The 27,606-nt window shown below is 44.9% G+C and overlaps 1 protein-coding gene across 1 annotated transcript in view; it reads right to left on the reverse strand.

The window, feature by feature from the left end:
- The window catches only part of LOC144753772 (dehydrogenase/reductase SDR family member 4-like), a 184,210-nt gene that overhangs the window by 112,904 nt on the left and 43,700 nt on the right, over positions 1–27,606 (reverse strand). The window lies entirely within an intron of this gene.

The raw sequence follows: 27,606 nt of genomic DNA on the forward strand, positions 1-27,606 counted from the left end.
TACATGGGTCAGGTGATCTTTGGAAGAAAAAAAATAAAAGAAACACATAAAAAGACACCCAATAAATGCATATATACAGGATAAAAAGAGTTAATTGATTTGGATTGATTTACAACACTTAAAAACAAATGAAAAAAATTCAGCAAGAGATGCTACCATAAAAACAGTTTCCATTTTCTGACACTCTAAAAACGCTAAGCGGCATCTATAAACATTTAGCTCTTTGAGAATGGGAATGATAAGTTTTCTTCGATGAAATAGATAAAATTTACAAAAAAATAAAATATGCATATCGGATTGTGGGGAAACATCATCGCATGGGCAAGGGCATAATTCTTTCGCCCAACAATTCATCACTGGAAAAGATAATAGCCTAAATAGGATATTAAATCTGAACCGGGTCAAAAGGAAACGTTCGTGATTGGACATATATAATGTTAGGTATGGCTGTAATTTTTCTCCATTTATAATTACTTGGTGAGCAGAAACCGTCTTTTTTTTCACCTCCTCCGTTAGTCTTTTGACCCTGAGGTGGGCAATACACAGATTTTTTAGGCCTCTTCTTGATATGTGTGCCATTGTAGGCGGGTCCTCGAAGTATTGGGCACAACTTAATTCTTCAAGAAAGTTTCTGACATAGCATATCAATTTGAAGTTGTTTAAATTGTCCAGTGCAAGAATGTCCTTTAAAATAGCCCGGTTCACCACGCATTCTTCATTTGTCCAAACCCTGTGCCAGAGTAGAATAGGCTGAGTCATTATTATATCAGGCACAAACACCACACCCAGTTCAGCATGACATATATGGGTCGCAGTGCTCTCAGGTACGGACAAAATGTAGCGTAAAAACTTATTTTCCATGATTTGAATTGAACTAACATTCGAGTATCCCCACAATCCTGAGCCATAAGTAGCTACAGATATACAAGTAGCATTATAAATAGTTAACATTTCCTTTATGGGTTTTTTTCCTAGCTTTTTCATGAAACACTGTAGAGCCATGATAGTTTTGGAAAATAACAGTGTTCTGGCATTAATTGCAGACGTCCATGAGCCATTTTCATGAAACAAAATGCCCAGATATGGGAAAGTAGCAGTCTTCTCTAAAGGATTGGAATTTATAAAAATTGGCTTCAGATGCCTGGTTGTTCTTGTCCCACAATACATAGACAATGTTTTGGAGCAATGAATTTTCAAGTCCAAACTAAGCATGAAGCTATTAAAAGATGTAACCAAAGTTTGAAGTGCCATTGGGGTGCGTGCCATCAGGACTGCGTCGTCAGCGTACAGCAGGGCAGGGACGGGCCTTCCCCCCACCATAGGCATGTCCCTGCCCTCCTGCACGAGGCGACGCTCCAAACCATTTGTATATACTAAAAAACAAAAACTGTGCTAAAACGCACCCTTGGCGTACACCACGACCAATTCCAAAGTGTCTGCTACATTCTCCATCTTTCCCATACCGGACAGTTGCAGTAGCCCCGGAGTATAGTTCTCTCAAGAAGCATATAATAGCATTGTCTACCCCCAATTCAGCCATATTTACCCACAATTTATTGTGTGACACACAATCAAAGGCTGACGATAAATCAACAAAAGTGAGGTATAGGCGTTGTTTTTTTACCCTTATATACTTCTGTTGCAAAATAAACAAATTTAAACCTTGCTCTATGGTCCCTAAACCCCTTTGGAACCCATATTGAAAATCACTTAGCACCCCATTTTCTTCTGCCCAGCTTTGCAACTATAGCAAGTGCAGTTCAGCCTATCGCCTTTCTTAAATATCGGGACTATAATTGATGTAAACCAGGTAGGGATTAAGCCTTTTGCCAGGGCAACATTAAAAAGCTGTACTAACAATGGCCCCCATAGATCAGTATTGGCCTTATAAAGGTCGGCAGGTATACCATCCGGTCCTGCCGCCTTGCCCCCCTTAGTCGCCTTCAGGCTCGCAAGAACTTCGGGTAAAGTTACAGCCAATGCTTTAGATGGCTCTAGCATAGGGTCATAACCTATATCGGGCACTGATTCAACAGCCCTATAGAGGGAGGAAAAATGGGTCACCCACTCATCTTCTGTAACGGCGATCTCCATGCGTGCTTTTTTATCGTACAGGAGCGGAGTGTTTATGACCCTCCAAAAGGCGGCCGAGTCTTTTGATTGTGACGCTAAACATAATTCGTCCCAGGCATCCTTTTTAATCAAGTCCTTCCTCTCCTTCAATACTATATTATAATCCCTCCTCAATTCTCTGATTAAAATTTCATCCCGTGGTCTTTTGTGAATCGCATGTCTAAGCTTTGTTAAGGCTTTAGTGCACGTTTTGTCAAACCATTTCCTGTTTGACTTTAGGGATATTTTTCTTGTAACCCACAAAACCTCCTTGACTGTAGTAGCAATAATATTAAAATGAAATAAAATTTCATTACTCTCCGCTTGTTCATTCAGGCAGATCGAGAAGCTATCCAAACATTTACTCATCAATTTGGACAAAAAGTCATACGGGACCACTTTGCTCCATTTAAGAGAATAACTGTTTTTGGAAACTAACTTCACATCTTGCGCCATATACTTAGAAGTTACTACATTATCGGATGGAACTAATAGGTTCTCCATTAAAAGTACCTGTGGGAAGTGGTCACTCAGAGGTAAATCCATTATCCTAGAGCTAATCAATCTGCCAGCAGAGCTATTTGTACACAAGATAAAATCAATAATAGTCGAAGCCCCCCGTCCCACAAAAGTTGGTACAAATGGCATTGTGTGGTTGGCTAACTCATTTATAAATCCAAAATCAAAATTAAAAAGCATCTCGTTTAGTGAATCACCAAGTAGGGTATGTTCAAAGTGCGTCAAGTTAATGTCCTGCTCTAACATCAGGCCACACATACCCTTATGGCCCTTTTTACACAATGTGCAATTAAAATCACCCCCCCATATTATCATTACTTCGCCCCTTTTTTTGTCAATTTCGGACTGTATATCCACAGTCATTGCGGCGAGTACATCCTTAATCATGCTACTTATGAAGTTATTATAAAAATTTAACAACACAATTTTGGGACCCTGCCTTATATCTATCACTATTTTCTGATAGTAACTGGATCCAGGAGAAAAGAAAATTTTGTCATAAACTAGCAGGTTTGATATATACGTAATCATTCCACCCTTGGGTCTACCATGAGAACCTCCCACCGCAGAAGTAAAATAGGTTTTATAACCATTTAGATGTATCGGTGCGGTGGCCCAGGTTTCTTGTAGGGATAGTATGCCTACACCAGAAATTACGTCAACCCAAGATGGATTAGGAATTTTTTGTTTTAAACCTGCCACGTTCCAGAAAACCACCTTACAAAGATCTTTTAGAAGTGACACTTCTGCGTTGTCCCCAATTTGACCGCCCTGGTTCCCTTCTGTTATATCTGCCACTGCTCGAGTTTCGTGTGTCACCTCATGCCGTGGTAGATTAATCAAAACCAGGTGGACTCAAAACATAGGAGGCTTAAGGATAAGCTGATATTAGTCAAGATGCAAGCTGCTGATAAGAGGCTCCAGATGCAGATGAATGGAGGAATGCTAGGGAGAAAACAGGGACGCAATCAAGGAGGAATTCAGAATGGACAGTATCAGGGTAAAGGAAAATCTGTAGATCTCAAAACAGGGATGGATGTGGCATCATTGAAAAAGACCACAGTATGTCATCTTTGTCACCAGATCGGGCACTGGAAATGCGAGTGTCCCTTGAATCAACTGAATCAGCTGCAGCAGGAGGTAGGGATGGTGCAGGTGCCTGAATTGGTTAATACCGTGATGAGGCCGAAATCGATAAAAGGCTCAACAAGCGCAGATCCCCAGCCGCCAAGAATCCCGCAAGGGACTTCAACGTACCAGCAGATGACTCTCTTTCACGGGACTGATGATTTCAATCTCGACCCGTTGGCCTGATGGTGCCTGAGGGGGTAGGAGGACTGCACACTTGGGGCAGTCTTTGAGGTAAACCAGAGGGGACAGTTTGTAGAAGCTGACGTTGATGGTCATCCTACCACCTTTTTGGTTGACACTGGTGCTACCCGTTCTATTGTTAGATCTTCAGTAGTTCCCAACCTACCCCTCTCGGGACAATCAATCCAAGTTATAGGAGTAGCAAATAAGAGACTGACAAGCCTATTGACAGAGCTGATTCCTGTGAGAATATGGACCTTCCGCGACAGACATCAGTTTGTGGCATACAATTCAAGTCCAGTCTGTTTGTTAGGAAGAGACCTTCTGTGCAAGCTCAATTGCACTATTTATTGTACCCCCAAGTGAGTGGAATTACAGGCGAATGATGATGATGCCATTTTTAAGGTTGCAAATCAGCACTTATGCATTGAAATGTACCCAGTGGTAACAGTGGAGGAGCTTCCACTTGATTTAGGAGATTCAGTCTTGCAGAAAGTGTGGAACTTCACAGGAGAAGATATCAGACTGATTAGATGTATTGAGCCAGTTAAAATTCAGGTCAAGCCAAATGTGGAATTTCCAAGAACACCTCAGTATAATGTGCCGCCAGAAACGATTGCAGGGATAAAACCTGTCATTGATTCCATGATAAAGCAGGGAATTCTAAGGGAGATAATGGGCAGTCCATGCAACTCACCTATTATGGGATTGCAGAAACCAAGTGGCAAATTCAGGATTGTGCAAGACCTGCGAAAGGTCAACTCAATAGTTGTTCCATGTTGTCCAAAGGTACCGAATCGATCAGTGATCTTGTTCCAGATTCCATGCATAGCAGAATGGTTCATGGTGATTGATTTATGTCAAGCTTTATTTTCAATACCTCTTCATGAGGACAGCCAATTTCTTTTTGCATTCAGGCTGGAGAACCGTGTGTAAACATGCTGCTGTAGCCCTCAAGGGGATACAGAAAGCCCATTGATTTTTAATCAGATTTTAAAGAAGAATCTTGAGAGTCTCGTGTTGCCGCAGAATTCCGTTCTCGTGCAATATATTGACGACCTCTTGGTCGCGTCAGAGACGGAAGATGCCTGCAAGATAGATACGATTGCCTTATTGAATCATCTGGCAGAGAATGGACACAAGGTGTCTCCAAACAAATGACTGTATTGTCTAAATGAAGTGCAATACTTGGGTCACCGAATAGAGAAGGGCAAGAGAAAGGTGTCACCCAATCGGATTAAGGCAATCATGAAAATGACTTTGCCTACCACTCAGAGAGAGGTCAGAATGTTCATAGGGATGGTTGGCTACTGTCGCCAATGAATCCCCAATTTTTCTTTGGAAGCCAAGCCTTTGCAGAGACTGACGCATAAGGATGTGAGTGATCCGGTACCATGGGACGATGACTGTTTGAAGGCGTTTTTGGAGCTGAGAGAGGACCTGTGTCGTGCTCCGGCTCTGGGAATGCCTGATTACAATAAGCCTTGTGCATTATTCTGTTGTGAACAAGAAGGTTGTGCATTAGCAGTTTTTACTCAGGATCATGGAGGTGCCCTAGACCAGTGGCCTATTTCTCAGCTCCTTTAGAACCAGTAGCTTCAGCGTTGCCTGGATGTCTTAAGTCCGTTGCTGCAATAGGTGTCAGTATTGAAATATGTGAAAGCATTATGGTGGGGCATTCTTTAACTGTATACGTTCCGCATTCAGTTGAACTGCTCATGACTAGGACGAAGACACAGCAGCTGACCAACAGTAGACTCACACGCTACGAGCAGGTTATACTTGCTGCGGAGAATGTGACTCTAAGAAGGTGTCGTGTTCAGAATCCAGCCACGTGGATGCCTTTACCAGGAACAGCTGATGAAGATTGTAAGGATCATGACTGTCTCGATGTGACTGAACTCTGTACCAAACCTGACATTGTCGAGGAGCCCCTGTCTGACCCTGATGAGATATTATTTGTCGATGGTTCATGTTTAAGGGACAGTGTCGGTCAGTTGAGAGCAGCGTTTGCTGTATTTACCATCACAAGAGTTGTTGAAGCTGCTTGTCTAGAAGGAGTATACTCCGCACAGGTCGCTGAACTCATTGCTTTGACTCACGCCTGTCTGGCTGCTGATCAAATTCTAATTACCATTTACACTGATAGCCAGAACAGGTTTGGTTTGGTTCACGGCTTCGGACAGTTATGGTCACAGAGAAAGGTTTATGAAATCTTCTGGATCTCCAATTAGGAATGGGGACTTTGTGAGGCTGCTATTGGAAGCCTTACAGTGCCCTAGGGAGATCGTTGTGGTGAAATGTGCTGTTCATGGAAGGAGGTCGGATTTAGTTTCTCTTGGAAATAAATATGCTGACAAAATTGCATGCTTTTGTGCTGAACAAGGTTGCATTTTCACTGGGGAACATACAGGAGAGAACCAAGGAAGAACCGAGTTCAACATGATGTTGGCCATGGCAGACACTTGGGATGAACTCAAGTGTTTACAGAAAGCAGTTTCTGAACAAGAGAAAAGTGTGTGGATTAAGTCTGGATGTGAGAAAGGAGAGGTTGACATTTGGGTTTCAAGTGACGGTCGAGCAGTGTTACCGGATGATTTGTTGAACCCGATGGCAAGGCAAATTCACGGTGCGGTTCATTTGGGAAGGGATGCAATGGTGCAAGTGTTCAGACAGACATGGTACAATCCACGATTTCGGGCAGTTGCAGAAGCGGTGTGTCATAGGTGCGTTACTTGTCAACAAATGAATGCTGTGAAAAGGACAGTGGTTATCCCAAGTCACTTTGGGAGGTCGGGGGACCCTTCACTAGCATGCAATTGGATTTTATTGAGATGCCTAAGTGTAATGGGTTGCGATACGTTTTGGTGGTGGTATGTGTATTCTCAAGATGGATGGAGGCTTACCCAACATGTAGGTGTGATACACTCACAGTAGCTAAGCTGTTGTTGAGAGAACTGATACCTAGATTTGGAATTCCGAACTCTTTGGAATCAGATAGAGGGACACATTTCCACAGCGAAATATGAATATACTATGCACAGCTTTGAATGTAGACCAAAGAGTCCATTGTAGTTATCGACCAGAGGCTTCTGGGATAGTGGAGCAAGTTAATGGGACTGTAAAAGCATGAATGGCTAAAGTGAGTTTGTCTACATCTCTGAAGTGGCCTAATGCATTGCCGCTGGTGTTGATGAGTCTTCGTAGCACACCAGATAGAAGAACAGATCTTTCCCCACATGAAATCTTAATGGGGAGGGCGATGCGGCTGCCAGCAGTGCTAGCTACAGCATTGATAAACATCCTCTATGACTTGATCCTTGATTACTCTAAGGGACTAGCTGATGTGGTCCGTTCTGTGTCTCAGCACGTGCAGGCTGCTGCTGTTCCAGCCTCAAGCGATCTTTGTCATGACCTGTGTCCAGGTGACTGGGTGCTTGTTCGGAAGCATGTGAGGAAGAATTGCTTGGATGTTTGCTGGAGATGCCCATTTCAAGTGATTTTGGTAACGAACACTGCAGTGAAGTGTAGAGGACTGCCAAATTGGGTGCATCCTTCAACACCCGCTGAGTTTCAGCACGCTTGGAAGAAACCGTTCCTCTCCCGAATGAAAATCCAGTTGAGGTGGTAGGGCCACTGGAGAGGACAAGCCAAGCTGTGAGGGTGACTGAAGAAGCTGATTGCTCACTGGGACAAGCTGAGGAGGGCCACAACAACAGTGACACTGATACTGCCTCAGAGGGACGAAGTTGCAGTGAGAGTAGGCCGGAATCAGACTCAGCAGGAAGGAGTGAAGTGCAGGGTGAGCGAGTCCTAACGTGTAAATAGACGTGGTGCTATTGGTTCCAGGGCTTGAAATCGAAGGAGTACTGACCCTCATGGTTCTGAATCCTCCAGTTTTGAGCATAATTCGTCATCTGATTTTGCACCGGTTAACGTTTCCTACATTTGGTCCTGAAATTCAATCTCACGAAGCGATCGTTCTTCGTCTGGAACTTTTGCAGCATGTTCTGGAAATAGTCAGAGCAAATGTTATTTTGGATTGAAACTGAACATTGGTAAATAAATTGAATGAATATAACCTAGGTCCAAGTGGAAGAAGAAGAAATTTAGGGACTCCCCATAGAGGAAGGAGAAGGGTTAAGGATGTCTTTTCTGAACTGTTTCAAGAGAAAACTGAACTTGTAAAAGGGGACTTCCAGCTTTATTGAGGATTGATTCGAACTGGGTTGTAAGCAGCTGAAGGAGGAAGGATTTGAGTATACATTGTTGAAATCGAGGACTTTGGGAACTCTTCTGGGACCATGGAGGCTGGAAATCCAAGTCGTAGGTCAAGGTGTGTAATAAGTACACGTGTAGGTGGAGTGATAGTTTCTATAATTTTAGTACTTGTCGTCTCATATTTGGCTCCACACGAGCAGGCAGTGGAGGTTCAGGCAACCCCCTACACCTACCACTGCTGGCCAGAAAGTGGTCACCATAGGAGCTGAAAGGGCTTTGCTGCTAGAAGAAAGTCGTAGATTCCATGTAGATCTTTCCAGAAGTGATTTCAGGCTAAATGCGTATGCTAAGTTGTTGTATGAATATATTACGGATGTGGATGCGAAAGATTGCTATGTGTGTATGCAGTTGCCTGCTTCGGTGGATGAAGGTATTCGATATCACCTTCCACTGACATATGCTATTTCATGTAGTTTGTTGCTTAGTATCGTCTATAGAAGAGGTTAGCTTGCTTATTCTTTTTCTAATTATGATGCAGTTCTTACTGAAGTACCAGCTTATAAGCATTTGAATAAGTATGATTATTACAAGTCAGAGGATAGACTTAGAAAAAACTTTATTCCGTCTTTAGAGTTAGATACAGCATATGCCCATCGTCATAACCTAACCTGTTCATTGACAGAGGTAGAGCAGAAGTTCATTAATCAGGTAGAAGATAGATAGAGAAAACTAACACAGTTGAGAGATTCAGGAGAGGGTGAGGTAGATTGGTCCTATAGCTCTAGATAAGAAGCAGAGAGGGAAATTGTGCATACGATGACATCAAACTTACTATGAGAATGTTGCAGTGGGACAGACTACATGTGATCATGTCTTTACATTAAAGGATTCTGCAAAGGATTTCTTGCAAGGTCCTGTGCAAGTGATACCAACTGTGTGCTATATATGTGGAACAAATGCATATGTGAGATTGCCTGCAAAGTCACAGGACGTGTTATTTGGTGATTACTTTCCGAAAGATTTATCATGCAGAAGATTTGGAACTTTTAGAGGGGGGAAAGCATCCGAGAGTAAGAAGAGGTAAAAGTGCAGGAGCAATAGTTGCACATATTTTTGGTGCTATGATACCAAGTTTGGGGGTGATCTTGAATGATGTGAAGATTAGGAGATTGGCGTCTGTGTTTGGTAAATTGTCAATTGATACAGTGAAATCGTTGGTGTTGGTGGAAGGAGAGATGTCGATAAGGACTATGGTTTTGCAGAATCGTCTTGCTTTAGATGTCCTTTTGGCAAAGGAGGGTGGTCTGTAAAATGTTGAAGGTCCAGGAATGATGTACTTACATTCCTGACAGCAGTAAGAATCTGGAGAAATATATAAGTAACATTACTACTATTCATCATGAGATTGAGGATTTGACTGAAGAAGGAGTTTGGGAGAAAGTTGGCAAGGGGTCTGGACGAGTAAGCACTTGGTTTGATAATTTGGGAAGGGGTTTCCTTGGCTTTGTCTTGAAACCTCTTATTATAATGGTTGCTTGTGTGATTGGGCTGTGGGGTCTGATGAGAGCATGCAAGGAAGGTTGGAAGGTGTGATGACACAGGTCATCAAATAGCGGGACTGATAGAGCGTCATGATATTCTTAAATTTTTGTAGGGGTGCATTATAATGACCGATAGTCGGCACCCTCATATTTAGAGGAACATATTAGCGTGTAGTCATTAGAGGTGCAGTACTAAAACCAGCATATGTTAACGTGAGTGGAAATGTAATCATGTTATTCATGCAGAGTAATGTTGTGTTAATTGAAAAAGTGTTTTAGAAGATGCCTAATGAACTAGTTCATGTGTAAAGTAATGCATTAGATTTAAACCTGCAATATATTAAAGTCTGCACATGTAGTTTGTTTATTGTGTATGTAAAAATAACAAAGCAATGCTTTTAACTTGATCTAGAAATGTGTGTATAACATGTAAAGGCCTAGTTGGTTCTCTATGTTTTGCAATGAGAAGGCCAGTCTGAAATGTCCTCTGTTAGCTGAGCATTGTAGGCCTGAAGTGTGTTTTTCCAGCAGAAATAAGTTAGACAGTGAATTTTGTGTTTGTGCAAGGTTGCTTCGCTCACATGCTTCTTGTTGCAGGTGCAAGGACATACATCTCGTTAGGCTGAATGACTCTTTGTTTAGGAGTTTGGACGGTTTGAGAAGCTGATATGGGAGTGAATAGGAATGCAGATACGATACTTTCAGCGGAGAAGGTGCCTGGGACCCAAGGACATCCAAACGGCTGGTGGAGTCGGAGTTTCGGTTGAAAAATACACAAGGAAGACCCTCCTAAGGGGTGTTACCAGGGCTTGTTTTACTGTTTTGTGATTTTGTATTAAGGAAAGTGCCCTGAGGGAGGAGAAACAGATCAGAGGAGAGGGGTACTGAGATGAGAAGTAGAACAGGGATAGGAGCATCTTAGAACAAGCTCTGTAGCTTTGGCTACCCACTTATGCAAGTGATTGAACTTCTAAGGAAGTCCTCACTACTGACACCTTTTTACTCTCTTGCCTGGGTACTATGTTAAGTCGGGATGTCACCTTAGTGATAGTGCAGTGACAGACTAACTTTTCCTTTCTAGATTAATGAGTTCCAAGATACAGATCGGAATTGAAGTGGTGTGCTTAATGCTTGTAGAGTTAGCGATCATTTTGATTTTGAGCCGAATGAGACTTTTTGTGTAGGCTTATGTTTGTATTAGTGCCCATCTATTTCCCTAACCTCGTATTGAGGTGTTTGTATATTTAATTATTTTGGCTTTGTAATGAATTCTCAAAATGTATTTTGTAGTCAGTGGTCCTTTGAATTGAACCGTATTGAACATTGGATAAGATACGAATGTAAAGCTATCTCTCCTTTACACTTCTTAGCAGGAAAAAAGGTCTAAACAGGTAAGATAAGAATTGGGTTCCATCAGTACCGATCTTATAGAGGCGGGTGAAGTATACTCGATGGAGATATTTAAATTGAATGAAGCGATATCGGGTGGAGATAGCAGCACCTCAAGGGCTAGCGAGGGCCTCAGTCCAGTCGTCGTCTGTAATGTCAGGCATGTCCTCTTCCCACGCCCCGGGTCTTGTGCAAGGTGTCGGGAGTGTGTGTGGTCAATGTCTGGTAGATCTGATGGATCTTATGAGCACCTAGGTCCCCCATAAGTAAGCGTCCTTCCAGAGGAATGAATTGCGGTATGTTATTCAGTGACCGGATCAAGGGGGTCAGAGCATGTCTGCAAGTAATGATTAAATCGCGACCGGGGCAGATGAAATTCGATTTTTAATTTCTCAAATGATTTGAGAGTGAATCCCTGCATGATGTTTCCAAGGGTAGAGATTTCTACGAGGCCGTAGGTAATTACCCTGCCACAGCGGGGTTATCTGCTTCAGGTGCCCCTCCCAACCCCTTTTCTTGATGGTTCTGCTGACAGCGAGGGAATCTCACCTGCCACTTGCTGCGCCTGCCTGCACTCTCTCCTCATCGGCTGTGCCCTGGTCTCCCTCCCGCCGCCGCTGTAGTCATCCTTGCGGCCGCCGAGCGGAGGGAGACTACACTTCCCAGCCTGCCCTGTGACCCGGAACACATCAGCGGGGTCACCGCTCCCGGAGGCGCTTGAAATTCACTACTCCCTCGGTGGAGCGGTGTTCTGCTGACAGCGAGGGAATCTCACCTGCCACTTGCTGCGCCTGCCTGCACTCTCTCCTCATCGGCTGTGCCCTGGTCTCCCTCCCGCCGCCGCTGTAGTCATCCTTGCGGCCGCCGAGCGGAGGGAGACTACACTTCCCAGCCTGCACTGCGACCCGGAACACATCAGCGGGGTCACCGCGCCCGGAGGCGCTTGAAATTCACTGCTCCCTCGGTGGAGCGGGTGTTCTGCTGACAGCGAGGGAATCTCACCTGCCACTTGCTGCGCCTGCCTGCACTCTCTCCTCATCGGCTGTGCCCTGGTCTCCCTCCCGCCGCCGCTGTAGTCATCCTTGCGGCAGCCGAGCGGAGGGAGACTACACTTCCCAGCCTGCCCTGCGACCCGGAACACATCAGCGGGGTCACCGCGCCCGGAGGCGCTTGAAATTCACTGCTCCCTCGGTGGAGCGGGTGTTCTGCTGACAGCGAGGGAATCTCACCTGCCACTTGCTGCGCCTGCCTGGACTCTCTCCTCATCGGCTGTGCCCTGGTCTCCCTCCCGCCGCCGCTGTAGTCATCCTTGCGGCCGCCGAGCGGAGGGAGACTACACTTCCCAGCCTGCCCTGCGACCCGGAACACATCAGCGCGGTCACCGCGCCCGGAGGCGCTTGAAATTCACTGCTCCCTCGGTGGAGCGGGTGTTCTGCTGACAGCGAGGGAATCTCACCTGCCACTTGCTGCGCCTGCCTGCACTCTCTCCTCATCGGCTGTGCCCTGGTCTCCCTCCCGCCGCCGCTGTAGTCATCCTTGCGGCCGCCGAGCGGAGGGAGACTACACTTCCCAGCCTGCCCTGCGACCCGGAACACATCAGCGGGGTCACCGCGCCCGGAGGCGCTTGAAATTCACTGCTCCCTCCGCGTCGCGGGACGCGAGCGGGACGCCCAGACGAAGCCCGGACAAAGGGCGGGCCGTCTGAGGCCGTCCGAGGTTGGACTAGGTTGGGTTGGGCCTGGGACCCTGCCCGAAAATCCCTTCGACCACTTGCTGGATAGAGCCCATCTTGGACTATACTGCCCAGGGTAATAAAAATAACTGCTGAGTCCTGTGAGAAACTATCTTGCTTTGAGTGTATTGACCATCTGAACGATGCCTGCGAAAAAGCAAACCCCAGTCAATAACACCATAGATAATTATCTCGTACAAGTCGTGGCAAAAATAAACAGCGACAGGAGATCCTCACTGGGATTAGACTTATCTAACCAATCTCCTTTGGACGATAAAGAGATAGAGGATCCTTTTGCACCACAAAATAGCAGTCCATCTGGGGTGGTACATGATTCTCTCCACGATACAATTACCATCCAGCCTAGTGGCATAGTTGCTAGTACTGAAGACAATAGTGATAGTGAAGTTGTGACTGTGATAGCCACTAATAATGAGTCCCCAATCCACATTGCAGCCCCTGTTCCAGCCCCGAGGATTACAGGGGGTAAAACAAAGGTTATGTCAAAACGGGAGGGTTTAAGGTCAGCTAGAAATAAAGTTGCAACCCCACCAAGGAAATCACTTGAGGATGAGGAGGATGATTTGACTAGTGAGGCCTATGTTACCCTCTCTAATGCTCAATTTAATAAACTATGGAATATGATGGATACAAAATTTAAAGGTTTAGTTAAACCTCTGGTCAGTAAAATAGACAAACTAACCGCCGAGGTCAGTAGACTGGAAGGTTTACTAGAAAAAACTCTGGTGGAGGTAGGAAATCTCCCGGAAGTCGTTCTGTCTAGGATAGTGCCATTAGTGAGTAAAACAGCCCCTGTTGAAAAAAGTGGACTTATTTCTATTCCTGCGCCAAACCCACCAATGGTTTCACAGATTGACTCCTTTGGTGGTGCCTCAGATGTTGTACCTCCCGTTCCCACCTCTGGTGATCTTAATACTGGGAAAGGGTCATCTGAGCTTGTAGTAGAAGCTTCTCCATTAGTTCTCGTCCTTGCAAATGTTCCCCCACTAGCACCAGGAGAGAATGAATCAACATCATCCTTAATAAACAAATCCTTATCGTGGCTTACTAATAACATGGTAATTTCTCCCTGGGGAAAGCAGCAACTATCTGAAGAGCTTGTAAATGCCAGAAGGGTCGAGTGGATTGGTAATAGGGTCAAAAAGTTTAAGGGGGAGTGTGCTGTCCTCCACTTTTCAGACCCTGGGGTCTTGTCAAACATCTTGCCCAACATCTTACCTCCACAGCGAAGATCTACTTCAATTGTTCCACTGACTTTGGACTTTTTCTACCCTCGGAAAGGAAGAGGTCCGAATTCTAGAATTTTAAGAACAAAATGGAACGTTGTGACCAAAAGGGGCAGGATGGACGTTGGTTTTACTGAGTGTGGATTGGGCTTGGAAAATAGATTCTCTGCCCTCTCAAACCTGGATGCCTGTGACTGACAACCATTTAACCCTAATTCTATGTTGCAAAATACCTGTGATGCATGTACTACTGGAGAGACCGGTCATCCAGTAGAAGCTCGAACTAAGAATGTCAACTCTGAGGCTACAGTAGGACCAATCAACGAAAATGTAAACTGCAACAGTTTTGTTGATACGGTGTTGAATGAGTTTGTTTCTAGTCCTAAACCTGTTATGGAAATCGACACGGGGAATCTATTGTCCTGGAATGTGGCTGGGTTATGTTCCAAGTTGGATTGTGCAGACTGGTTTGGGTTTGTAAGCAAATATGATATTTGCATTTTCCAAGAGACATGGGCCTGTGATCCTGTTTTTGCTTTGGGGTACTTACATTTTTACGTTCCAGCCATAGAGGGCCCAAAAGGGCGCCCGATGGGGGGCCTTACTATATGGGTCAGGCAGTCCCTAAAGGTTGTAGTAAAAAGTGTGGAGCTTGATCAAAAAGACATCCAGCTCATTAGACTCATGACTGATTTATCCATTTCCATTGACATCTATAACATATATGTTAGAGGAGGAAATGCAGGAAAATCTGAGGTTCTCTTGACCCTGTATAATCTTCTAGAGAAATACTCAACAAGGAAGAACATAATAATTGCAGGTGACTTAAACCGTACGTTTGAACCTCTGGTCACTGGTGAGACTTTCCTGGGTGTAGAGGAAGATAAGCAATGGGACATTCCCACATTAGATACTACTCCAGTAACTCGCTGGACCGAGGATATTTTAGGTTTAAATGCAATGTGCCTCGAACAAGGGCTAAGAGCCCTGAATGGTCGAACTAAGTCAGATAGAGTACCAGCCATGACCTTCAATAATGGGAGAAATAAAAGCCGCATTGATTATGTCATCTGTAGCATGTCTCTTTGGTCAACTGTTAGTGACATGGTAGTAACAGAAAGGCTAGAGAGCGACCATAACCCTTTATGCGTTTCTCACAAATGGCGGTTGTCTGAAGACATTGTATCTATCCCCCGTGACGAACTTCTACCACCGTTGATTGTACCAACAAATGACATGCGCAGGTTGAGGTGGTCAGGTGTTAGGACAGATCAGCAGGTCTTAGAAAAAATAGGAGCTGCGACTGATAAGGCTATTGTGGCCTTGGAGTGTGTGGCAGGGATCTCTCTGGGCCATGACGATACTACTAAAGTACATGTAACTCTCTTTAATGAAATTAAATGTTATTTTTTAAAACCTGTAAACAGAAAGAGGGCATGTGCTTATAAAGCTGCTAAGTGGTATAATCATGATTGCAAGGTGGCACGAACCTCTCTGGGAGTAGCGATTAAGAGTAAAAATTTGGGGGAGATTCGATCTGCTAGGAAGCATTATAAAAACTGTATTGCTAAGGCGAAAAGAGATTGGGACGAAGCCCATTGGAACAAGTTGAAATGTGCAAGTGATCGTAAACACTCTAGATTATTTTGGCACATTGTCAAATGGGGTCAAGAAAGGTCTGAAGAAGCAAGTAACAACAATGTCCCACAGGACGCATGGGTCAAATTCTTCAGCGAACAGTACGCTACCAGGGATCAGTCTGTAAATAGCATTTGCCCTACTTATTTGTTTGCAGAAGACAACGTCTTCGCTCAGAGTGAAGTATTGTCTGCCCTAAAAACTGTACATAGTGGCCGAGCTCCTGGCATTGATGGGGTCCCAGCGGATGTTTTCCTAAATGACACTGGAAGGTGGAGTAAATATATTTACTTGCTAATAAACCACATTGCCAAGGGTGCAGAAATCCCGGTATCGTGGCGGGGTGCTGTAATCATCCCTGTATATAAAAAGGGAGATCGCGCCCAACCTTGCAACTACCGCCCAATCAGTTTAATTGATACTGTCCAAAAAATCGTGGGGCGAGTGATTATAAATAGATTGCTCGACTGGGCGGAGGACCACAATATTCTATCTCCTTTTCAGGCTGGGTTCCGCAGGGCAACTAGCACTGTGGATCAAGTTTTTCGCTTTCAACTGATCCAGTGGAAGACCGTGGTGCTAGGCGGAGGCAGTCTTTATGCAGCATTTGTTGATCTGCGGGCTGCATTCGACCTGGTACCACGGGCTAAACTGTGGGCAGTGCTTGCGGCTCTGGGGGTCCCAGGGGTCTTGTTGACCTCGATCATGAGACTACATGAAGGTACTTATGCCAAAATTCAATGGGGTGGGTACGGTAATGACACTGCCGAATTTCCCGTTGAGCGCGGGGTTCGGCAAGGATGCTCAATGGCACCAACACTGTTTACCCTTTTTATTAATGGCATTGTCCCCCGCATGCAATCACAGGTAGTGGATGCTCCCTCTCTCGCAGGTGTAAAAGTTCCTATTTTAATGTTTGCCGATGACACGTTAATTTTATCTAAAACCCCAAGTGGTCTGCAAAAAGCATTGGCAATATTTGATAAGTTCTGTGGGGATCACGGTCTGGAGGTGAACGCATCTAAGATAAAACTCATGGTTTTTAATCCGCATAGAAATTTTAAATCCAAAATTACCATGAGTGGACGCATCCTTGAAGTTGTAAAATCCTTTACATACCTGGGGATTCTCATCTCCAATGATAATAGATGGAACCAACATCTAAACATTGCAACACTAAGGCACAAGCAATTAGCTGGTACCATTATAAAGGAGCATAGGAAATCGCTGACCAAACCGATTAAACCACCCTTGATCATATATGAGGCAAAAGCAATTGGGTCAGCATTGTATGGGGCTGAGTTGTGGGGGCATGAAAATCTGCAGGAGCTCCAAATATCTGAGAATAAATTCTTCAGGAAACTTACAGGCACCCCACAGAGTAGCCCGCTACTGCCTCTGAGATATGAGCTTGGCAGGAGAGAAATCTCGGAAATGGGTAAACTACGTCCGATTTTATACTGGCGCAGGCTTTGGACTACGCCTGAGCTCTCCCACTATGCGGATGGGTTCATTGATGTCATTAAAGCAGATCGTTTTAACAAAATTAGATGGTTCAAATCAGTAAAACTTGCCCTATTTGAACTAGGACTAAATGCATTATGGTCTGATCCAGTTGGGTCATCATTTCCCACTAAGTCAATCCTAAAAAACATATTCTGGGAACGGGTTGCTAATAGGAGTTTGCTCAGTACTAATAGCGGGTCCATGACTACCAGTTTTCTCGAGGTTAAACTGTTCCCTATATATGAAATGTATTGGGATTATATATCGAAACCTATGGATAGGAAACTGTTTTTCCAACTAAGGGCTGGCTCTCTCCCTCTCGGTAATTTAACATCTAAGTGGAGAGAAGGAGGACAAGCTACTTGCCCAGCCTGTGGGGAAGGAAACGAAACACTTGGTCACTTTTTGTTCTCCTGCCATGTATATTCTGTTCCAAGGCGAGTTTGGTTGGCACCTATGTGCAGGAATTTGGGTACTAAAAGCAGTATGGTAGCTTTGCGCATTGTTAGATCTACTTCTTTGACTTGGATTACAATTGCGACTGCAAAGTACCTGGGGTGGGCGTGGGTAATTAGGCAGAGATTGCTAGTAGGGTAACTACTCTCTGCCTAGTTGTTCAGAGACTGCTAGATTATCTATTCTCTGTATTGGTACACTTTACGTGTCACTTTGAACTGAAATCTTATTGATTTTTAGCACTGATATTATATCTGTTTTAACTGTATTTTTAACGGTAGTGAACTTTACACCTGTGATTATGTAAATTCTGCTGAAATATATTTGTTTCTTAATGTGATATGTGCTTATGTCAAATATGACCTTTGTAATTTAATTGCTTTTTATTACGTGTTTGTATGTCTGCTTTTATGAGTAACACTCGAATAAAGCACTTTTGAATTGGTATATCGCCAGATCTGAATGACAGTACCAGCAGCAGGGGGCAAAAAGTCTACATTTTTGCAGCTGTAAAGGAGTTACAAGAGAGACGTACCCTCCATCGCCAGGCGCTCGACTACGTATGCTGGGTCAGTGTGCGGGCTGTACCACCACTCATTAATGGTCACTTCAATATGTTGACAGAGTTTAGGTATGTAGTGCTATCACAAATGACCCCTCACAGGAATGGCCCCTCCATCCAATAGGAACCTGCTCAGAATAGTGTGCTGACCCAAAAGGCAATCTTCAAAGTAGAAGCAACCTTTGAGGAGGAAATAGGTAACATTTAGAAGAGGGGCTGCTCCATTGTTCAGGCAGACAGGTTGGCACTACGGACAGGAGAGGGGAAAGCAGTTGCCAAACCGGTTTTCCAGAGGCATGTAGCCCCTATTATAGCCACACCAGCTCCCCATGCTGGAAGAGGGGTCCTGTCATATTGGAATTGGGCAAAATGGTGCCTCCAGGAACCATGGATGCCACACTTCATAGAAAGTAGTCATCGGTAGGAGGGAACCTGGTATCCTATTGGCTACCAACCACATCCTACCCGTAGGGCATTTTCTGAGCATAAGTAGGGCTCCCCAAACTCAGATCTCGACTAGAGTGGGAATAGTAATTTTAACCCCTACGCTATCCAACGCTTTCCCTACTGTTGCACTCTTTGGAGTGGGAATAGTAATTTTTACCCCTACGCTATCCAACGCTTTCCCTACTGTTGCACTCACTGGAGTGGGAATAGTAATTTTTAACCCTACGCTATCCAACGCTTTCCCTACTGTTGCACCCACTGGAGTGGGAATAGTGATTTTTTACCTCTACGCTATCCAACGCTTTCCCTACTGTTGCACTCTTTGGAGTGGGAATAGTAATTTTTACCACTACGCTATCCAACGCTTTCCCTACTGTTGCACTCTTTGGAGTTGGAATAGTAATTTTTACCCCTACGCTATCCAACGCTTTCCCTACTGTTGCACCCACTGGAGTGGAAATAGTAATTTTTACCCCTATGCTATCCAACGCTTTCCCTATTGTTGCACTCACTGGAGGGTGAATAGTATTTTTTACCCCTACGCTATCCAACACTTTCTCTACTGTTGCACTCTTTGGAGTGGGAATAGTAATTTTTCCCCCTACGCTATCCAACACTTTCCCTACTGTTGCACTCATGGAGTGGGAATAGTAATTTCTACCCCTACGCTATCCAACGCTTTCCCTACTGTTGCACTCACTGGAATGGGAATAGTAATTTTTACCCCTACGCTATCCAACGTTTTCCCTACTGTTGCACTCTCTGGAGTGGGAATAGTAATTTTAAACCCTACGCTATCCAACGCTTTTCCTACTGTTGCACCCACTGGAGTGGGAATAGTGATTTTTTACCCCTACGCTATCCAACGCTTTCCCTACTGTTGCACTCTTTAGAATGGGAATAGTAATTTTTACCACTACGCTATCCAACGCTTTCCCTACTGTCGCACTCTTTGGAGTTGGAATAGTAATTTTTACCCCTACGCTATCCAACGCTTTCCCTACTGTTGCACCCACTGGAGTGGGAATAGTAATTTTTACCCCTATGCTATCCAACGCTTTCCCTACTGTTGCACTCACTGGAGGGTGAATAGTAATTTTTACCCCTACGCTATCCAACACTTTCCCTACTGTTGCACTCTTTGGAGTGGGAATAGTAATTTTTCCCCCTACGCTATCCAACACTTTCCCTACTGTTGCACTCATGGAGTGGGAATAGTAATTTCTACCCCTACGCTATCCAACGCTTTCCCTACTGTTGCACTCACTGGAATGGGAATAGTAATTTTTACCCCTACGCTATCCAACGTTTTCCCTACTGTTGCACTCTCTGGAGTGGGAATAGTAATTTTAAACCCTACGCTATCCAACGCTTTTCCTACTGTTGCACTCTTTGGAGTGGGAATAGTAATTTTTACCCCTACGCTATCCAACGCTTTCCCTACTGTTGCACTCACTGGAGTGGGAATAGTAATTTTTACCCCTACGCTATCCAACGCTTTCCCTACTGTTGCACCCACTGGAGTGGGAATAGTAATTTTTATCCCTACGCTATCCAACGCTTTCCCTACTGTTGCACCCACTGGAGTGGGAATAGTGATTTTTTACCCCTACGCTATCCAACGCTTTCCCTACTGTTGCACTCTTTGGAATGGGAATAGTAATTTTTACCACTACGCTATCCAACGCTTTCCCTACTGTCACACTCTTTGGAGTTGGAATAGTAACTTTTACCCCTACGCTATCCAACGCTTTCCCTACTGTTGCACTCATGGAGTGGCAATAGTAATTTTTACTCCTACGCTATCCAACGCTTTCCCTACTGTTGCACTCACTGGAATGGGAATAGTAATTTTTACCCCTACGCTATCCAACATTTTCCCTGCTGTTGCACTCTCTGGAGTGGGAATAGTAATTTTAAACCGTACGCTATCCAACGCTTTACCTACTGTTGCACTCTTTGGAGTGGGTATAGTAATTTTTACCCCTACGCTATCCAACGCTTTTATACTGTTGCACTCACTGGAGTGGGAATAGTAATTTTTACCCCTACGCTATCCAACGCTTTCCCTACTGTTGCACCTACTAGAGTGGGAATAGTAATTTTTACCCCTACGCTATCCAACGCTTTCCCTACTGTTGCACTCACTGGAGGGTGAATAGTAATTTTTACCCCTACGCTATTCAACGCTTTCCCTACTGTTGCACCCACTGGAGTGGGAATAGTGATTTTTTACCTCTACGCTATCCAACACTTTCCCTACTGTTGCACTCTTTGGAGTGGGAATAGTAATTTTTACCACTACGCTATCCAACGCTTTCCCTACTGTTGCACTCTTTGGAGTTGGAATAGTAATTTTTACCCCTACGCTATCCAACGCTTTCCCTACTGTTGCACCCACTGGAGTGGGAATAGTAATTTTTACCCCTATGCTATCCAATGCTTTCCCTACTGTTGCACTCACTGGAGGGTGAATAGTAATTTTTACCCCTACGCTATCCAACACTTTCTCTACTGTTGCACTCTTTGGAGTGGGAATAGTAATTTTTCCCCCTACGCTATCCAACGCTTTCCCTACTGTTGCACTCACGGAGTGGGAATAGTAATTTTTACCCCTACGCTATCCAACGCTTTCCCTACTGTTGCACTCACTGGAATGGGAATAGTAATTTTTACCCCTACGCTATCCATCGTTTTCCCTACTGTTGCACTCTCTGGAATGGGAATAGTAATTTTAACCCCTACGCTATCCAACGCTTTCCCTGCTGTTGCACTCTTTGGAGTGGGAATAGTAATTTTTACCCCTACGCTATCCAACGCTTTCCCTACTGTTGCACTCACTGGAGTGGGAATAGTAATTTTTACCCCTACGCTATCCAACATTTTCCCTACTGTTGCACTCACTGGAGTGGGAATAGTAATTTTTTTCCCCTACGCTATCCAACGCTTTCCCTACTGTTGAACTCTTTGGAGTCGGAATAGTAATTTTTACCACTACGCTATCCAACGCTTTCCCTACTGTTACACTCATTGGAGTGGGAATAGTAATTTTAACACTCTTGCTATGCTACGGTAATAATATTGTATATTTTTTAATAATATTATGTTAATATATATATATATGTTTTAACAAATACAATTTTATTTTTTTATAAATTAGATTAATTATTTAATAATTTTAAGGTTATTTAAGTATTTTTAAGTATATTTTAGTTATTTATTTTTAATATTTTTTAAATTTTACATTAATTTTAATAAATTCGATATTTTTACAAAGTACATATTTTTAAACGATATTTTTGATTCGATATTTTTGTACTTACCAGTTTGTAGATAGGACTTCGATATTTTTATAGTCGATATTTTGGAGTCGATATTTTATATGCCTATATTTTTGTAGTCGATATTATGTCAGTGATCCAGCTTAACATCTTAAGTGAACTGCCATGCAGCACCAGCGACCAGGAACTGATGCACAAAGTTGCACCCAAGTTTTCTGAACCCAGAAGTTTTGTTGGAGTTCAGGTTGGAGCTCCAGGAGACAAGTTATTAAATCAGGAAAGGTGGCACGTGACTGAAACATTGGGAGATTCGTAGTCCAGTGGCAACTGGACTTCTGCCAACACCAAGCGGAATTTGAGGGACATCTACCCAGGGACCGGAACGACTGCCTAACCCCCTTCGTGGACTAAGGAGTAGGCCCAGCAAGACCTCACTCAACCGCATTGCATCCACAGCATCCTTTTGAGCATCTTCGGCAGCCTTCAACCCTTGCATCATGATCACTCACATAGGAAAACCCTGCAAAGGATAAAAGTGCTTGGAACTGACTGAAGACTACTTCCCCTGCTGAGGTGACTGCTTCTGAGGACCTTACTGGGCCCCCTGACTGGCTCCTCACTGGAGTTGGTTGCCTAAAGTGACTCCAAGTGACCGCATTACAGCTAGCACAAGCTCTTTAGTGAAGAAGTTTCTAAGTGTCAGATTTGTTGAATTTGCCATTGCTTGTTAGTGGTTGAGTGGAATGCTTTGATTTACTATACGTTATAAATGTTATATCTCCGGAACCTTCCAGTAGATCTTTTTCACTGGTGACTAAACATACATTAAAATACAGTCCATTTCTATTATTTGCCCTTTGATTTCTATGGCGTCTTGATAATTTCTTGTTCAATCATTTTGGTGGTATTTAAATGCTTTACAGTTGTCCTTGAGGACACACAACCACACCATATAATACACCTCATTTCCTTTTGGTATCCATTTTCTGCAGCAGACAGATCCCCTGTTCACTGTTTTCTGGTTGAATGTCTGGGCCTTGTCTGCATTGTCCATAGCTAGTGTTAAATCTCCTTTACCGTCTCCACTGATCTAAGTCCCTCTCCTTTCCTGAACAACTAAGCTAGGATTCTTCTTGCTTTGTTTCCACTCATAGGGCTTCCTCTGTATCACTAGATATTGGGCGTTATCTTTTATGCTGGCAGCAGCTTGTGCTCCACCAGGTCACACTCCAGCCAGCAGATGGACTGTCTTTCAACGTTTTCCCATGTGCTTTCTTGCATCATCAGTGGCGTAGCTAGACTTTTTGCCGCCCATGGCAGACCCTCCATTTTCTGCCCCTTGACAGCCGCATGAAAGAGCGAAGAACTGGGGGTGGTGGCGGGGAGACAGACGACGACGAGGGTAAAGTGAGAGAGTAGTTGGGGAGAGGAGTTGGCCTAACGGCTAGGGTGCTCTACCTCGGACCTGGAGGAACTGGGTTCGAGTCTCGGTAACGACGCCAAAACCTCCTGTGATTCTGGGCAAATCACTTAATCTCCCCGTGCCTAAAATGAAAGTAACTGGAAAACGTAAAAATGTAACGTAACTGGAAAAATATGTAAAGCGCTCTGATACCTGATTCGGTTCGGGTCTAGTTCGCGCTATATAAAACTCTACATAAAAAAAAAAAAGTGCTGCTGCCCCCAAAACACTTGCATCCCGGGGCGGACCGCCTCCCCCCCACACACCCACTTGCTACGCCACTGTACATCGAAACCTCCCCTTTTAGGTTTTTCTGTTTTCACCCTCTTTTCTTATACTTATAGTGTTTTTGGAAACTGGCCTGCCCACTAATGACTAATAAATCAACTGTCAGCCCTCCTGGACATGGTGAAAGCCCAGGTTGACTCCCACGATGCCTTCATGTCGAGACCAGGGTGACTGACGCAGAGGACGCCGCTACCCAAGATCACCAGAAACTGCTACAGATGGACAAGATACTAGCTGTTATCCGAGATAAGAACGAAGATTTGGAAGGGCACTCTCGTAGGAGTAACCTTTGTATCACAGGAGTGCCCGAGTCCACCAACATCTCTCGCATGGAATATTACGTGGAGCAACTGGCTTGTGAACTCTTTGGTGACGTCCTCTGATCTGTTTTTATTGTTGAGCGGGCTCATTGTTCCCTTGGTCCCCGTCCTGGCCCGGGCCTGCCTGCCTGGCCCATCATAGCTAAAATCTTGAACTTCAGGGACCGTGATGCCATCCTCCGGGCGGCCAGGGAAAAAGGGGACATTCGCCACCAGGGTAACTCCCTCTCGTTCTACCCTGACTACACCATCGCAGTTCAGGCAGCATGCCGCGAGTTCCTGCTGGTTAAAAGGATTCTTCAGAAGCATAAGATCTCCTACTCACTGACGTACCCAGCCAATCTGTGTGTTAAGCAAGGCACAAAGACTCTCACCTTCCCGGACCCAAGAGAGGCGCTGGCGTTCGACAAAAAACTTGAAAGGTCCCACCGCTCTTCGCCTGCCAACCCCCATTCAGCTGCTGCTGATAACCTCAGTGATAATGACTGATCTGTTCTCCAAGCCTTGATTTCATATCCCGTGCACTGTTTGCTTTCCTGGCCTGTAATTTTCATTAAGACTTTTGGGTTCATGTGGCCCCCTGGGTCAATTTCGCTTACTTCTCTGCTATTGACGTGAAGTTCCTTCATTCCTTGACGATTATTCCTGTTGTTTGCTGACGCTAATGGCCTGGCCACCCTGTCTCTCTGGCAGGGGCGTATACTGGGTGTCGCCATGCCCCCATGGGATAAATGCCATCACAGACACAGATTCTTCCCTTCCCAGTTGTGGATCCCTGGGATGGGTTTGGGTGGTACCTCAGCCTGATTGGGGGGTTGCTGTGGGTGCAGGGTTGGGGATTCTCCTGGGATTTTTTGTTTTGGGGAGGGTTCTGGGTGTTGGTTATTTTGGGTCTGGGGTATGCAGCCTCCTTATGAGGCCTTGTTGTTTCTTCTTGCACAGTCCGTTGTCCAGGGCCTTTTTGTAATCAGGTCCCCTCCCAAGCTTATCAGGTTCCTGTCAAGGGGATTGTTTTGCTTGTCCTGTTGGCCCTTTCTGGGGAATTTGTAGTATGCTTGATTGTAACATGCCGAGATGTTCCCTTGATTATTGAACCGCCTTATGCTCTCACATCCCATTGGACTGCTTATCACAAATGAACGCAGCTCCTGTCCTCTATGCCACTGCTTTCGGATGCCCCTTCCCTGGTTGTAGCACCATGACTGACACTACACTTTGGACGTGAAATGTCTGTGGGCTCAATGACTACAGCAGGGCACGTTTGGTCCATGCCCATCTCGTTTGACACAAAGTGGACATCTGTTTTTTACAAGAGACCCATCTTATGCAATCCACTGCCTCTAGACGGCTTTCCTGACATTGGGACGAAATCCATTCCTCCTTCTACTCTCGGGGGTTTTTCCATACATACTGCTGCACAAGGTGCTCCCATGGCAGACCTCTCACATGCTTACTGCTCTCCTCTGGGGGGGCGAATTCAACGTGACTCTGTCCGCCAACGTGACTCTGTCCGCCACCTTGGACCGGTCCGGCTCCCATGTCTCCCACCCGGGCGCGGCCTCATTCCTTAGCTCCATACTCCTGGACAACTCTCTGTACAACGCGTGGCGTCATGCTCACCCTGCAGCGTGTGAGGGCACATGTGTCACTGGCTCTCGAGGCTGCTGGTCCCCACTGGACTTATGGATCACTACTCCGGACGCATTGGTCTGGCCAACTTCGGTTGATCATATGGCATGCACTCTCTCCGACCACGTTCCTGTTAGTCTATCCCTCCGTCTTCCTCACTCTCCCTGCCGTGCCTTCTCATGGCGGCTCCCCCCTAACGCACTACACAACTCTTTGATGAGATACAGACTGCAATCGTACATTATTTTGAGCTCAACTAGGGATCTGTGGACTCCCCATCCACGCTCTTCGTTAAATTTTGCCCGGATGTCCCTCATCGTTTGACTGCCATGCTGCTGGTCCTCGCGCGGCGTAGGGTCTCCATGTGCTGGGATCGCAGGCATGCACCTAAGGCGGGCCTGTGGCTCGACTATGCATCCTGCTGCCAAATCCTCTTATCTGAGTTCTGTGACCTTTTGCCAGCCAAGTTTCATCCACAGGACATATGGGGCCCACTGGTCACCTACCTCTCAAGACATGACCCCCAGCATCCTGCGACTCCTCCCGTACTCCCCTCCAGCACCCCGCCCGCGGTGGCCGCCGGTGTTAGTCCATGAGTTGCTACCTTTTCATTCACGGCCCCTTCACTCCCTCTGCCTTCTCCCTCTACACATGGTGCCCCCTCTGGTCAACTGCTTTCATCTCCCATGTGGCTTTATGACAACTCTCCATGGCATTGTCTCCAATGTGACGCGAGTTTGCGACTATCTCTGCTGTGATGCAGTGTATTGCTCTGCTTAATCCTTTGCTATTGTGGAACTATGTAACTATGCTGTGCAATCTTTTCCAATAAAGGTTTTTGAAAAATCCCCCCAAAAATGTAGTTGTTGTATATCTCCTGAGTCATTGAACACACAAAAGGTGATGGGGGGATGGTTGCACTAAATCTAACCACTTGCAATTACTCGGGGTAGGATTCCAACCCAACAATGTTTTGCCCACCATGCAACCTCAGCTTGGACCCAGATGTATGCAAATCAGTCCTGACCCTGCTCCAACAGGAGCAGTCCAGTCTAAACTGCCAAGCCGAGTGCTTCCTGACCGTAGCACAAGCAACATGCAAAATAACAATGGATTGGAATGCAGTCCGGAGGAATTATCTATGGCTGAGATTAATTCAAGCATTCCATCCATCACTTTTTGAATACTTTAATATGTTATCCTAAGTGGGGCGGGTATGCCCAGACGTGGGTCCCATGGACACTGTGCCACTGGAGCCAACCTATACCCGGCTGATGAGCACAAAACAAGGGTGAAACCGATCCTGAGTTGCTTTTGTAAGAGTTCCTGGCTAGGCGGTTCAGGTAAAATTTGAGATGACCCAGAGCCAAATTGTTGCACACAGAGTGCCATCAATCCTACCCTGTTATAAAAGACAAGGGAAAGCCAAATACAATTGGTCAGGGACCTTAGGTAATCAATTATTTCTAAAGACGGTGGTCCCTAGACAAGGGTTAATGTGAGTAAACAATAAATACAGGCCAATCAGTACTATATTTTACAGCTGTCCAGCTGGACAGGCTTTTTTTAATATGCAGTTGCTTAAATATATACAAAATAAAGCAGGAAACAATTAAAGTGGGACACAAGCCTGTATCCAACTTAGTGGGAAGGACGTTCAACATGAAAACAGAAAGGCTCAAGCATAGCAAATTGTTTTATGGGGCACATTTTGATATGACAAACACATTATAGTGGAGACACCATTACACAAAATGAGTATTAAATAAAGAAGTGTATATGGCACACAACAAGTCGACGGTGTTTCGATCCTTACAAAAAATATAGGATCATCATCAGGACATTATTAATGGTATGCCTGTGCACAATTTGCCTGTAATAACTAGGTCCAGATCAGAGTGACTTGGAAGGGGTTCGTTCCAGGCGAAGACCGATTAGAAGTCCG

Source organism: Lissotriton helveticus, chromosome 5_1 (assembly GCF_964261635.1).
Source record: "Lissotriton helveticus chromosome 5_1, aLisHel1.1, whole genome shotgun sequence".
Lineage (NCBI taxonomy): Eukaryota > Metazoa > Chordata > Amphibia > Caudata > Salamandridae > Lissotriton > Lissotriton helveticus.